A 13836-nucleotide genomic window follows, 5' to 3' on the forward strand; every position below is an offset into this window, starting at 1 on the left:
AGCTCAAATCCAACACCAGTAGGTTGAAAGAGTCAATTATTGAATGCTTTCAAAATGTCCATCAGCTTGAACAAGTTACATCAATACAAACTTTAAAATACTTTGACATCAAATTTCTTCACAAAGTAGTTAGCCATTATAAAATCATATTCTGATTTTCTCAAACGCATTTCAGATGGGTGATTCACAGCATCACTTTTTGAAGCTTTCCCGCTATTGATAAGGCGAATATAGCACATTTTGAATGAGAAGTTTTCTTCAATCAAACATAGAGGAACCCAAATGATGATCTCATTCAGCTAGTAAAAATGTTGTTTTATATTAGTATGGAAATCGTGAAAAGAAAATGTGTTTCATGCTGATTTACAACAGTTGATCTCCAATCGTAAAATATAAGCTTTTGGTCGGAGGCATCACAGGTACTGATCAAATTCTAATTTTTGAACATTGTTCACAAATCATATGATATGCTTTCTATACATAAACTGTATCGTTGGATCAATAATGAGTAAAAAGTGACTATCTCAATTTCAGGACATATAAAAGAGAAAGAAGTAGAAACTCATGTTTCAAATGCTGAGAGGCAACAACTGTTCATGATTTTCACCTCCACTAATTATATTTATTTTTATAATCGATATGTTTATATTTTCCTATAAATATACAGAGACATATAGCTATATATACAGAGATACATATGTACAGGTTGATTTTTACATGTTTATAAGTAAATGTGATGTTGTTCCAAATAAAACTTCTAAGAACTGAATGGAAAAGAAAATTGTAAAGTTCAGATAAGTCCCACTGAAATTTGTACTCAGATCCCTGTTTTCAGAGTCCAGAGTGCTAACCATGACACCATCCACCCTCCCGTACCAGGGTGAGCTTTACATTTTGACAGAAGAGATTTGCCTCAGGGGGCAACTTATCTTTCATTGAAAAATATTATCTCACATAAAAACCACTGTTCAACAGAGTTATAACGTTATTTGAGTCTTTTGGGCAACATCCTTCCCCAATATAGTTCAATATGCAAAAGTTTACCAGAATAGGAAAGCAATCCAATTCAGTTTCTCTTTGACAGTAGAATATTAAAAACTTTGACATTTCCACATTCCTGCAGCAGTTTATGCTCCTTTCACATGGGAGGTTCCATGGTGTAATGGTTAGCACTTTGGACTTTGAATCCAATGATCCGAGTTCAAATCTCGGTGGGAACATTTTATGACTCTTGACCAAATCATTTTCTTTCAAGTGTATTCATTAATATCACATATCTAATACCGGTAGGGTGAAAAATTAATTTATTGAGTATACTCTAAAAGTTTATTAGATGTGAGCAAATAATAGAAATTTTACAATACCTGGAAACTAAATGGCTCAAAATAATGAGAGATTTTACAAACTCACTCTGGTTTCTCAAACTCATCACAGGGGCCTGATGCAAGACATTACTTTTTAAAATCTTACTGTTATTGTTAAGGGGAACAAGGAACTTTTTCATTGCAAAGCATTCATTAAAACAAAACTTGAGGAGTCAAACTTTGTATTACGGGGACCGAAGATGTGCAGTTTGAATAATAATCTTGAAATTCAGACGTACAAAGATTTTACACACTGATTTTCAACAGTAAATCCACAACCAAAAAAGTTGAATCTTTTGAAAGACATGTCAAAGGTGTGAATCTGAAATTCACTTTTAAAGACATTCACAATGAAATGCACTGTGTAAGTCCAGCATGTTGTCAGCTAAGAAATCAGCAAAACTGAACTATCTCATTACTGGCCATATAGATGAGAAAGGAAAATAAACTCATGTTTACAATGTGGATGTGAAAGAACAGTTTCTAGGTTCAGCTTCAATATTTATGTTAATGAATAATTGATATGTTCATATTGTCTAACAGCTATCTAGACGGATAAAGCTATGTATGCATCTATACATACTTATGCGTTCATACGCATCAGTATAAAACATTAATATTATGTTTTTTCTAGACCAAATTCTAAAAATTGAGTTAAACAGTGAATCTCATAATTGTAGTAGGTCCCACCGAGATTTGAACTCGGATCGCTGGATTCAGAGTCCAGAGTGCTAACCATTACACCATGGAACCCTCTCACACAAGAGTGACTTTTCCATTGAGACAAAAGAGAGCGCATCAGTGATGGCCTGCTCTTATATTGATAAAAAGATATCTCATTTGAATGGTCATAGTGGATAGAGCTTTAATGTGATTTGATTCTTTTCAGCTATATTCTCTATAAAAGTGTTAAATATTCAAATGTTTATCTGAATATAAAAGTTATATCACAATGTTCATCTTTGCCTGTAGCATAATAAAACAGTCTACATTTCCAGACTACTGAAGCAATGTCTCTGTCTCCTGCATGGGTGGCTCCATAGAGCAATGGTTGGCAATTTGGACTTTGCATCCAATGATCCGATTTGAAACCTTGGAGGGACTTTTTTTATTACTCTTGAGCTTTTCCATTTCTTCATCTTTGTTCATTGATAGCTCAAATCCAACACCAGTAGGTTGAAAGAGTCAATTATTGAATGCTTTCAAAATGTCCATCAGCTTGAACAAGTTACATCAATACAAACTTTAAAATACTTTGACATCAAATTTCTTCACAAAGTAGTTAGCCATTATAAAATCATATTCTGATTTTCTCAAACGCATTTCAGATGGGTGATTCACAGCATCACTTTTTTAAGCTTTCCCGCTATTGATAAAGCGAATATAGCACATTTTGAATGAGAAGTTTTCTTCAATCAAACATAGAGGAACCCAAATGATGATCTCATTCAGCTAGTAAAAATGTTGTTTTATATTAGTATGGAAATCGTGAAAAGAAAATGTGTTTCATGCTGATTTACAACAGTTGATCTCCAATCGTAAAATATAAGCTTTTGGTCGGAGGCATCACAGGTACTGATCAAATTCTAATTTTTGAACATTGTTCACAAATCATATGATATGCTTTCTATACATAAACTGTATCGTTGGATCAATAATGAGTAAAAAGTGACTATCTCAATTTCAGGACATATAAAAGAGAAAGAAGTAGAAACTCATGTTTCAAATGCTGAGAGGCAACAACTGTTCATGATTTTCACCTCCACTAATTATATTTATTTTTATAATCGATATGTTTATATTTTCCTATAAATATACAGAGACATATAGCTATATATACAGAGATACATATGTACAGGTTGATTTTTACATGTTTATAAGTAAATGTGATGTTGTTCCAAATAAAACTTCTAAGAACTGAATGGAAAAGAAAATTGTAAAGTTCAGATAAGTCCCACTGAAATTTGTACTCAGATCCCTGTTTTCAGAGTCCAGAGTGCTAACCATGACACCATCCACCCTCCCGTACCAGGGTGAGCTTTACATTTTGACAGAAGAGATTTGCCTCAGGGGGCAACTTATCTTTCATTGAAAAATATTATCTCACATAAAAACCACTGTTCAACAGAGTTATAACGTTATTTGAGTCTTTTGGGCAACATCCTTCCCCAACATAGTTCAATATGCAAAAGTTTACCAGAATAGGAAAGCAATCCAATTCAGTTTCTCTTTGACAGTAGAATATTAAAAACTTTGACATTTCCACATTCCTGCAGCAGTTTATGCTCCATTCACATGGGAGGTTCCATGGTGTAATGGTTAGCACTTTGGACTTTGAATCCAATGATCCGAGTTCAAATCTCATTGGGAACATTTTATGACTCTTGACCAAATCATTTTCTTTCAAGTGTATTCATTAATATCACATATCTAATACCGGTAGGGTGAACAATTAATTTATTGATTATACTCTAAAAGTTTATTAGATGTGAGCAAATAATAGAAATTTTACAATACCTGGAAACTAAATGGCTCAAAATAATGAGAGATTTTACAAACTCACTCTGGTTTCTCAAACTCATCACAGGGGCCTGATGCAAGACATTACTTTTTAAAATCTTACTGTTATTGTTAAGGGGAACAAGGAACTTTTTCATTGCAAAGCATTCATTAAAACAAAACTTGAGGAGTCAAACTTTGTATTACGGGGACCGAAGATGTGCAGTTTGAATAATAATCTTGAAATTCAGACGTACAAAGATTTTACACACTGATTTTCAACAGTAAATCCACAACCAAAAAAGTTGAATCTTTTGAAAGACATGTCAAAGGTGTGAATCTGAAATTCACTTTTAAAGACATTCACAATGAAATGCACTGTGTAAGTCCAGCATGTTGTCAGCTAAGAAATCAGCAAAACTGAACTATCTCATTACTGGCCATATAGATGAGAAAGGAAAATAAACTCATGTTTACAATGTGGATGTGAAAGAACAGTTTCTAGGTTCAGCTTCAATATTTATGTTAATGAATAATTGATATGTTCATATTGTCTAACAGCTATCTAGACGGATAAAGCTATGTATGCATCTATACATACTTATGCGTTCATACGCATCAGTATAAAACATTGATATTATGTTTTTTCTAGACCAAATTCTAAAAAATGAGTTAAACAGTGAATCTCATAATTGTAGTAGGTCCCACCGAGATTTGAACTCGGATCGCTGGATTCAGAGTCCAGAGTGCTAACCATTACACCATGGAACCCTCTCACACAAGAGTGACTTTTCCATTGAGACAAAAGAGAGCGCATCAGTGATGGCCTTCTCTTATATTGATAAAAAGATATCTCATTTGAATGGTCATAGTGGATAGAGCTTTAATGTGATTTGATTCTTTTCAGCTATATTCTCTATAAAAGTGTTAAATATTCAAATGTTTATCTGAATATAAAAGTTATATCACAATGTTCATCTTTGCCTGTAGCATAATAAAACAGTCTACATTTCCAGACTACTGAAGCAATGTCTCTGTCTCCTGCATGGGTGGCTCCATAGAGCAATGGTTGGCAATTTGGACTTTGCATCCAATGATCCGATTTGAAACCTTGGAGGGACTTTTTTTATTACTCTTGAGCTTTTCCATTTCTTCATCTTTGTTCATTGATAGCTCAAATCCAACACCAGTAGGTTGAAAGAGTCAATTATTGAATGCTTTCAAAATGTCCATCAGCTTGAACAAGTTACATCAATACAAACTTTAAAATACTTTGACATCAAATTTCTTCACAAAGTAGTTAGCCATTATAAAATCATATTCTGATTTTCTCAAACGCATTTCAGATGGGTGATTCACAGCATCACTTTTTTAAGCTTTCCCGCTATTGATAAGGCGAATATAGCACATTTTGAATGAGAAGTTTTCTTCAATCAAACATAGAGGAACCCAAATGATGATCTCATTCAGCTAGTAAAAATGTTGTTTTATATTAGTATGGAAATCGTGAAAAGAAAATGTGTTTCATGCTGATTTACAACAGTTGATCTCCAATCGTAAAATATAAGCTTTTGGTCGGAGGCATCACAGGTACTGATCAAATTCTAATTTTTGAACATTGTTCACAAATCATATGATATGCTTTATATACATAAACTGTATTGTTGGATCAATACTGAGTAAAAAGTGACTATCTCAATTTCAGGACATATAAAAGAGAAAGAAGTAGAAACTCATGTTTCAAATGCTGAGAGGCAACAACTGTTCATGATTTTCACCTCCACTAATTATATTTATTTTTATAATCTATATGTTTATATTTTCCTATAAATATACAGAGACATATAGCTATATATACAGAGATACATATGTACAGGTTGATTTTTACATGTTTATAAGTAAATGTGATGTTGTTCCAAATAAAACTTCTAAGAACTGAATGGAAAAGAAAATTGTAAAGTTCAGATAAGTCCCACTGAAATTTGTACTCAGATCCCTGTTTTCAGAGTCCAGAGTGCTAACCCTGACACCATCCACCCTCCCGTACCAGGGTGAGCTTTACATTTTGACAGAAGAGATTTGCCTCAGGGGGCAACTTATCTTTCATTGAAAAATATTATCTCACATAAAAACCACTGTTCAACAGAGTTATAACGTTATTTGAGTCTTTTGGGCAACATCCTTCCCCAACATAGTTCAATATGCAAAAGTTTACCAGAATAGGAAAGCAATCCAATTCAGTTTCTCTTTGACAGTAGAATATTAAAAACTTTGACATTTCCACATTCCTGCAGCAGTTTATGCTCCTTTCACATGGGAGGTTCCATGGTGTAATGGTTAGCACTTTGGACTTTGAATCCAATGATCCGAGTTCAAATCTCATTGGGAACATTTTATGACTCTTGACCAAATCATTTTCTTTCAAGTGTATTCATTAATATCACATATCTAATACCGGTAGGGTGAACAATTAATTTATTGATTATACTCTAAAAGTTTATTAGATGTGAGCAAATAATAGAAATTTTACAATACCTGGAAACTAAATGGCTCAAAATAATGAGAGATTTTACAAACTCACTCTGGTTTCTCAAACTCATCACAGGGGCCTGATGCAAGACATTACTTTTTAAAATCTTACTGTTATTGTTAAGGGGAACAAGGAACTTTTTCATTGCAAAGCATTCATTAAAACAAAACTTGTGGAGTCAAACTTTGTATTACGGGGACCGAAGATGTGCAGTTTGAATAATAATCTTGAAATTCAGACGTACAAAGATTTTACACACTGATTTTCAACAGTAAATCCACAACCAAAAAAGTTGAATCTTTTGAAAGACATGTCAAAGGTGTGAATCTGAAATTCACTTTTAAAGACATTCACAATGAAATGCACTGTGTAAGTCCAGCATGTTGTCAGCTAAGAAATCAGCAAAACTGAACTATCTCATTACTGGCCATATAGATGAGAAAGGAAAATAAACTCATGTTTACAATGTGGATGTGAAAGAACAGTTTCTAGGTTCAGCTTCAATATTTATGTTAATGAATAATTGATATGTTCATATTGTCTAACAGCTATCTAGACGGATAAAGCTATGTATGCATCTATACATACTTGTGCGTTCATACGCATCAGTATAAAACATTGATATTATGTTTTTTCTAGACCAAATTCTTAAAAATGAGTTAAACAGTGAATCTCATAATTGTAGTAGGTCCCACTGAGATTTGAACTCGGATCGCTGGATTCAGAGTCCAGAGTGCTAACCATTACACCATGGAACCCTCTCACACAAGAGTGACTTTTCCATTGAGACAAAAGAGAGCGCATCAGTGATGGCCTTCTCTTATATTGATAAAAAGATATCTCATTTGAATGGTCATAGTGGATAGAGCTTTAATGTGATTTGATTCTTTTCAGCTATATTCTCTATAAAAGTGTTAAATATTCAAATGTTTATCTGAATATAAAAGTTATATCACAATGTTCATCTTTGCCTGTAGCATAATAAAACAGTCTACATTTCCAGACTACTGAAGCAATGTCTCTGTCTCCTGCATGGGTGGCTCCATAGAGCAATGGTTGGCAATTTGGACTTTGCATCCAATGATCCGATTTGAAACCTTGGAGGGACTTTTTTTATTACTCTTGAGCTTTTCCATTTCTTCATCTTTGTTCATTGATAGCTCAAATCCAACACCAGTAGGTTGAAAGAGTCAATTATTGAATGCTTTCAAAATGTCCATCAGCTTGAACAAGTTACATCAATACAAACTTTAAAATACTTTGACATCAAATTTCTTCACAAAGTAGTTAGCCATTATAAAATCATATTCTGATTTTCTCAAACGCATTTCAGATGGGTGATTCACAGCATCACTTTTTTAAGCTTTCCCGCTATTGATAAGGCGAATATAGCACATTTTGAATGAGAAGTTTTCTTCAATCAAACATAGAGGAACCCAAATGATGATCTCATTCAGCTAGTAAAAATGTTGTTTTATATTAGTATGGAAATCGTGAAAAGAAAATGTGTTTCATGCTGATTTACAACAGTTGATCTCCAATCGTAAAATATAAGCTTTTGGTCGGAGGCATCACAGGTACTGATCAAATTCTAATTTTTGAACATTGTTCACAAATCATATGATATGCTTTCTATACATAAACTGTATCGTTGGATCAATAATGAGTAAAAAGTGACTATCTCAATTTCAGGACATATAAAAGAGAAAGAAGTAGAAACTCATGTTTCAAATGCTGAGAGGCAACAACTGTTCATGATTTTCACCTCCACTAATTATATTTATTTTTATAATCGATATGTTTATATTTTCCTATAAATATACAGAGACATATAGCTATATATACAGAGATACATATGTACAGGTTGATTTTTACATGTTTATAAGTAAATGTGATGTTGTTCCAAATAAAACTTCTAAGAACTGAATGGAAAAGAAAATTGTAAAGTTCAGATAAGTCCCACTGAAATTTGTACTCAGATCCCTGTTTTCAGAGTCCAGAGTGCTAACCATGACACCATCCACCCTCCCCCCTCCCGTACCAGGGTGAGCTTTCCATTTTGACAGAAGAGATTTGCCTCAGGGGGCAACTTATCTTTCATTGAAAAATATTATCTCACATAAAAACCACTGTTCAACAGAGTTATAACGTTATTTGAGTCTTTTGGGCAACATCCTTCCCCAACATAGTTCAATATGCAAAAGTTTACCAGAATAGGAAAGCAATCCAATTCAGTTTCTCTTTGACAGTAGAATATTAAAAACTTTGACATTTCCACATTCCTGCAGCAGTTTATGCTCCTTTCACATGGGAGGTTCCATGGTGTAATGGTTAGCACTTTGGACTTTGAATCCAATGATCCGAGTTCAAATCTCGGTGGGAACATTTTATGACTCTTGACCAAATCATTTTCTTTCAAGTGTATTCATTAATATCACATATCTAATACCGGTAGGGTGAACAATTAATTTATTGAGTATACTCTAAAAGTTTATTAGATGTGAGCAAATAATAGAAATTTTACAATACCTGGAAACTAAATGGCTCAAAATAATGAGAGATTTTACAAACTCACTCTGGTTTCTCAAACTCATCACAGGGGCCTGATGCAAGACATTACTTTTTAAAATCTTACTGTTATTGTTAAGGGGAACAAGGAACTTTTTCATTGCAAAGCATTCATTAAAACAAAACTTGAGGAGTCAAACTTTGTATTACGGGGACCGAAGATGTGCAGTTTGAATAATAATCTTGAAATGCAGACGTACAAAGATTTTACACACTGATTTTCAACAGTAAATCCACAACCAAAAAAGTTGAATCTTTTGAAAGACATGTCAAAGGTGTGAATCTGAAATTCACTTTTAAAGACATTCACAATGAAATGCACTGTGTAAGTCCAGCATGTTGTCAGCTAAGAAATCAGCAAAACTGAACTATCTCATTACTGGCCATATAGATGAGAAAGGAAAATAAACTCATGTTTACAATGTGGATGTGAAAGAACAGTTTCTAGGTTCAGTTTCAATATTTATGTTAATGAATAATTGATATGTTCATATTGTCTAACAGCTATCTAGACGGATAAAGCTATGTATGCATCTATACATACTTATGCGTTCATACACATCAGTATAAAACATTGATATTATGTTTTTTCTAGACCAAATTCTAAAAAGTGAGTTAAACAGTGAATCTCATAATTGTAGTAGGTCCCACCGAGATATGAACTCGGATCGCTGGATTCAGAGTCCAGAGTGCTAACCATTACACCATGGAACCCTCTCACACAAGAGTGACTTTTCCATTGAGACAAAAGAGAGCGCATCAGTGATGGCCTTCTCTTATTTTGATAAAAAGATATCTCATTTGAATGGTCATAGTGGATAGAGCTTTAATGTGATTTGATTCTTTTCAGCTATATTCTCTATAAAAGTGTTAAATATTCAAATGTTTATCTGAATATAAAAGTTATATCACAATGTTCATCTTTGCCTGTAGCATAATAAAACAGTCTACATTTCCAGACTACTGAAGCAATGTCTCTGTCTCCTGCATGGGTGGCTCCATAGAGCAATGGTTGGCAATTTGGACTTTGCATCCAATGATCCGATTTGAAACCTTGGAGGGACTTTTTTTATTACTCTTGAGCTTTTCCATTTCTTCATCTTTGTTCATTGATAGCTCAAATCCAACACCAGTAAGTTGAAAGAGTCAATTATTGAATGCTTTCAAAATGTCCATCAGCTTGAACAAGTTACATCAATACAAACTTTAAAATACTTTGACATCAAATTTCTTCACAAAGTAGTTAGCCATTATAAAATCATATTCTGATTTTCTCAAACACATTTCAGATGGGTGATTCACAGCATCACTTTTTTAAGCTTTCCCGCTATTGATAAGGCGAAAATAGCACATTTTGAATGAGAAGTTTTCTTCAATCAAACATAGAGGAACCCAAATGATGATCTCATTCAGCTAGTAAAAATGTTGTTTTATATTAGTATGGAAATCGTGAAAAGAAAATTTTTTTCATGCTGATTTACAACAGTTGATCTCCAATCGTAAAATATCAGCTTTTGGTCGGAGGCATCACAGGTACTGATCAAATTCTAATTTTTGAACATTGTTCACAAATCATATGATATGCTTTATATACATAAACTGTATTGTTGGATCAATAATGAGTAAAAAGTGACTATCTCAATTTCAGGACATATAAAAGAGAAAGAAGTAGAAACTCATGTTTCAAATGCTGAGAGGCAACAACTGTTCATGATTTTCACCTCCACTAATTATATTTATTTTTATAATCTATATGTTTATATTTTCCTATAAATATACAGAGACATATAGCTATATATACAGAGATACATATGTACAGGTTGATTTTTACATGTTTATAAGTAAATGTGATGTTGTTCCAAATAAAACTTCTAAGAACTGAATGGAAAAGAAAATTGTAAAGTTCAGATAAGTCCCACTGAAATTTGTACTCAGATCCCTGTTTTCAGAGTCCAGAGTGCTAACCCTGACACCATCCACCCTCCCGTACCAGGGTGAGCTTTACATTTTGACAGAAGAGATTTGCCTCAGGGGGCAACTTATCTTTCATTGAAAAATATTATCTCACATAAAAACCACTGTTCAACAGAGTTATAACGTTATTTGAGTCTTTTGGGCAACATCCTTCCCCAACATAGTTCAATATGCAAAAGTTTACCAGAATAGGAAAGCAATCCAATTCAGTTTCTCTTTGACAGTAGAATATTAAAAACTTTGACATTTCCACATTCCTGCAGCAGTTTATGCTCCTTTCACATGGGAGGTTCCATGGTGTAATGGTTAGCACTTTGGACTTTGAATCCAATGATCCGAGTTCAAATCTCATTGGGAACATTTTATGACTCTTGACCAAATCATTTTCTTTCAAGTGTATTCATTAATATCACATATCTAATACCGGTAGGGTGAACAATTAATTTATTGATTATACTCTAAAAGTTTATTAGATGTGAGCAAATAATAGAAATTTTACAATACCTGGAAACTAAATGGCTCAAAATAATGAGAGATTTTACAAACTCACTCTGGTTTCTCAAACTCATCACAGGGGCCTGATGCAAGACATTACTTTTTAAAATCTTACTGTTATTGTTAAGGGGAACAAGGAACTTTTTCATTGCAAAGCATTCATTAAAACAAAACTTGTGGAGTCAAACTTTGTATTACGGGGACCGAAGATGTGCAGTTTGAATAATAATCTTGAAATTCAGACGTACAAAGATTTTACACACTGATTTTCAACAGTAAATCCACAACCAAAAAAGTTGAATCTTTTGAAAGACATGTCAAAGGTGTGAATCTGAAATTCACTTTTAAAGACATTCACAATGAAATGCACTGTGTAAGTCCAGCATGTTGTCAGCTAAGAAATCAGCAAAACTGAACTATCTCATTACTGGCCATATAGATGAGAAAGGAAAATAAACTCATGTTTACAATGTGGATGTGAAAGAACAGTTTCTAGGTTCAGCTTCAATATTTATGTTAATGAATAATTGATATGTTCATATTGTCTAACAGCTATCTAGACGGATAAAGCTATGTATGCATCTATACATACTTGTGCGTTCATACGCATCAGTATAAAACATTGATATTATGTTTTTTCTAGACCAAATTCTAAAAAATGAGTTAAACAGTGAATCTCATAATTGTAGTAGGTCCCGCTGAGATTTGAACTCGGATCGCTGGATTCAGAGTCCAGAGTGCTAACCATTACACCATGGAACCCTCTCACACAAGAGTGACTTTTCCATTGAGACAAAAGAGAGCGCATCAGTGATGGCCTTCTCTTATATTGATAAAAAGATATCTCATTTGAATGGTCATAGTGGATATAGCTTTAATGTGATTTGATTCTTTTCAGCTATATTCTCTATAAAAGTGTTAAATATTCAAATGTTTATCTGAATATAAAAGTTATATCACAATGTTCATCTTTGCCTGTAGCATAATAAAACAGTCTACATTTCCAGACTACTGAAGCAATGTCTCTGTCTCCTGCATGGGTGGCTCCATAGAGCAATGGTTGGCAATTTGGACTTTGCATCCAATGATCCGATTTGAAACCTTGGAGGGACTTTTTTTATTACTCTTGAGCTTTTCCATTTCTTCATCTTTGTTCATTGATAGCTCAAATCCAACACCAGTAGGTTGAAAGAGTCAATTATTGAATGCTTTCAAAATGTCCATCAGCTTGAACAAGTTACATCAATACAAACTTTAAAATACTTTGACATCAAATTTCTTCACAAAGTAGTTAGCCATTATAAAATCATATTCTGATTTTCTCAAACGCATTTCAGATGGGTGATTCACAGCATCACTTTTTTAAGCTTTCCCGCTATTGATAAGGCGAATATAGCACATTTTGAATGAGAAGTTTTCTTCAATCAAACATAGAGGAACCCAAATGATGATCTCATTCAGCTAGTAAAAATGTTGTTTTATATTAGTATGGAAATCGTGAAAAGAAAATGTGTTTCATGCTGATTTACAACAGTTGATCTCCAATCGTAAAATATAAGCTTTTGGTCGGAGGCATCACAGGTACTGATCAAATTCTAATTTTTGAACATTGTTCACAAATCATATGATATGCTTTCTATACATAAACTGTATCGTTGGATCAATAATGAGTAAAAAGTGACTATCTCAATTTCAGGACATATAAAAGAGAAAGAAGTAGAAACTCATGTTTCAAATGCTGAGAGGCAACAACTGTTCATGATTTTCACCTCCACTAATTATATTTATTTTTATAATCGATATGTTTATATTTTCCTATAAATATACAGAGACATATAGCTATATATACAGAGATACATATGTACAGGTTGATTTTTACATGTTTATAAGTAAATGTGATGTTGTTCCAAATAAAACTTCTAAGAACTGAATGGAAAAGAAAATTGTAAAGTTCAGATAAGTCCCACTGAAATTTGTACTCAGATCCCTGTTTTCAGAGTCCAGAGTGCTAACCATGACACCATCCACCCTCCCGTACCAGGGTGAGCTTTACATTTTGACAGAAGAGATTTGCCTCAGGGGGCAACTTATCTTTCATTGAAAAATATTATCTCACATAAAAACCACTGTTCAACAGAGTTATAACGTTATTTGAGTCTTTTGGGCAACATCCTTCCCCAACATAGTTCAATATGCAAAAGTTTACCAGAATAGGAAAGCAATCCAATTCAGTTTCTCTTTGACAGTAGAATATTAAAAACTTTGACATTTCCACATTCCTGCAGCAGTTTATGCTCCTTTCACATGGGAGGTTCCATGGTGTAATGGTTAGCACTTTGGACTTTGAATCCAATGATCCGAGTTCAAATCTCGGTGGGAACATTTTATGACTCTTGACCAAATCAT

General features: G+C 33.4%; 2 non-coding genes across 2 annotated transcripts; both read right to left on the bottom strand.

Moving 5' to 3' along the window:
• Positions 1–2045: 2045 nt before the first annotated feature.
• TRNAQ-CUG (transfer RNA glutamine (anticodon CUG)) lies at positions 2046–2117 on the bottom strand. The gene has a single exon. It is a non-coding gene; the product is annotated as a tRNA-Gln (tRNA).
• Positions 2118–4562: 2445 nt separating this feature from the next.
• On the bottom strand, positions 4563–4634 carry TRNAQ-CUG (transfer RNA glutamine (anticodon CUG)). Its single transcript has one exon. It is a non-coding gene; the product is annotated as a tRNA-Gln (tRNA).
• Between the last annotated feature and the right edge of the window lie 9202 nt (positions 4635–13836).

The sequence above is a fragment of the Triturus cristatus genome, chromosome 5_2 (assembly GCF_964204655.1).
Source record: "Triturus cristatus chromosome 5_2, aTriCri1.1, whole genome shotgun sequence".
Taxonomy (NCBI): Eukaryota; Metazoa; Chordata; class Amphibia; order Caudata; family Salamandridae; genus Triturus; species Triturus cristatus.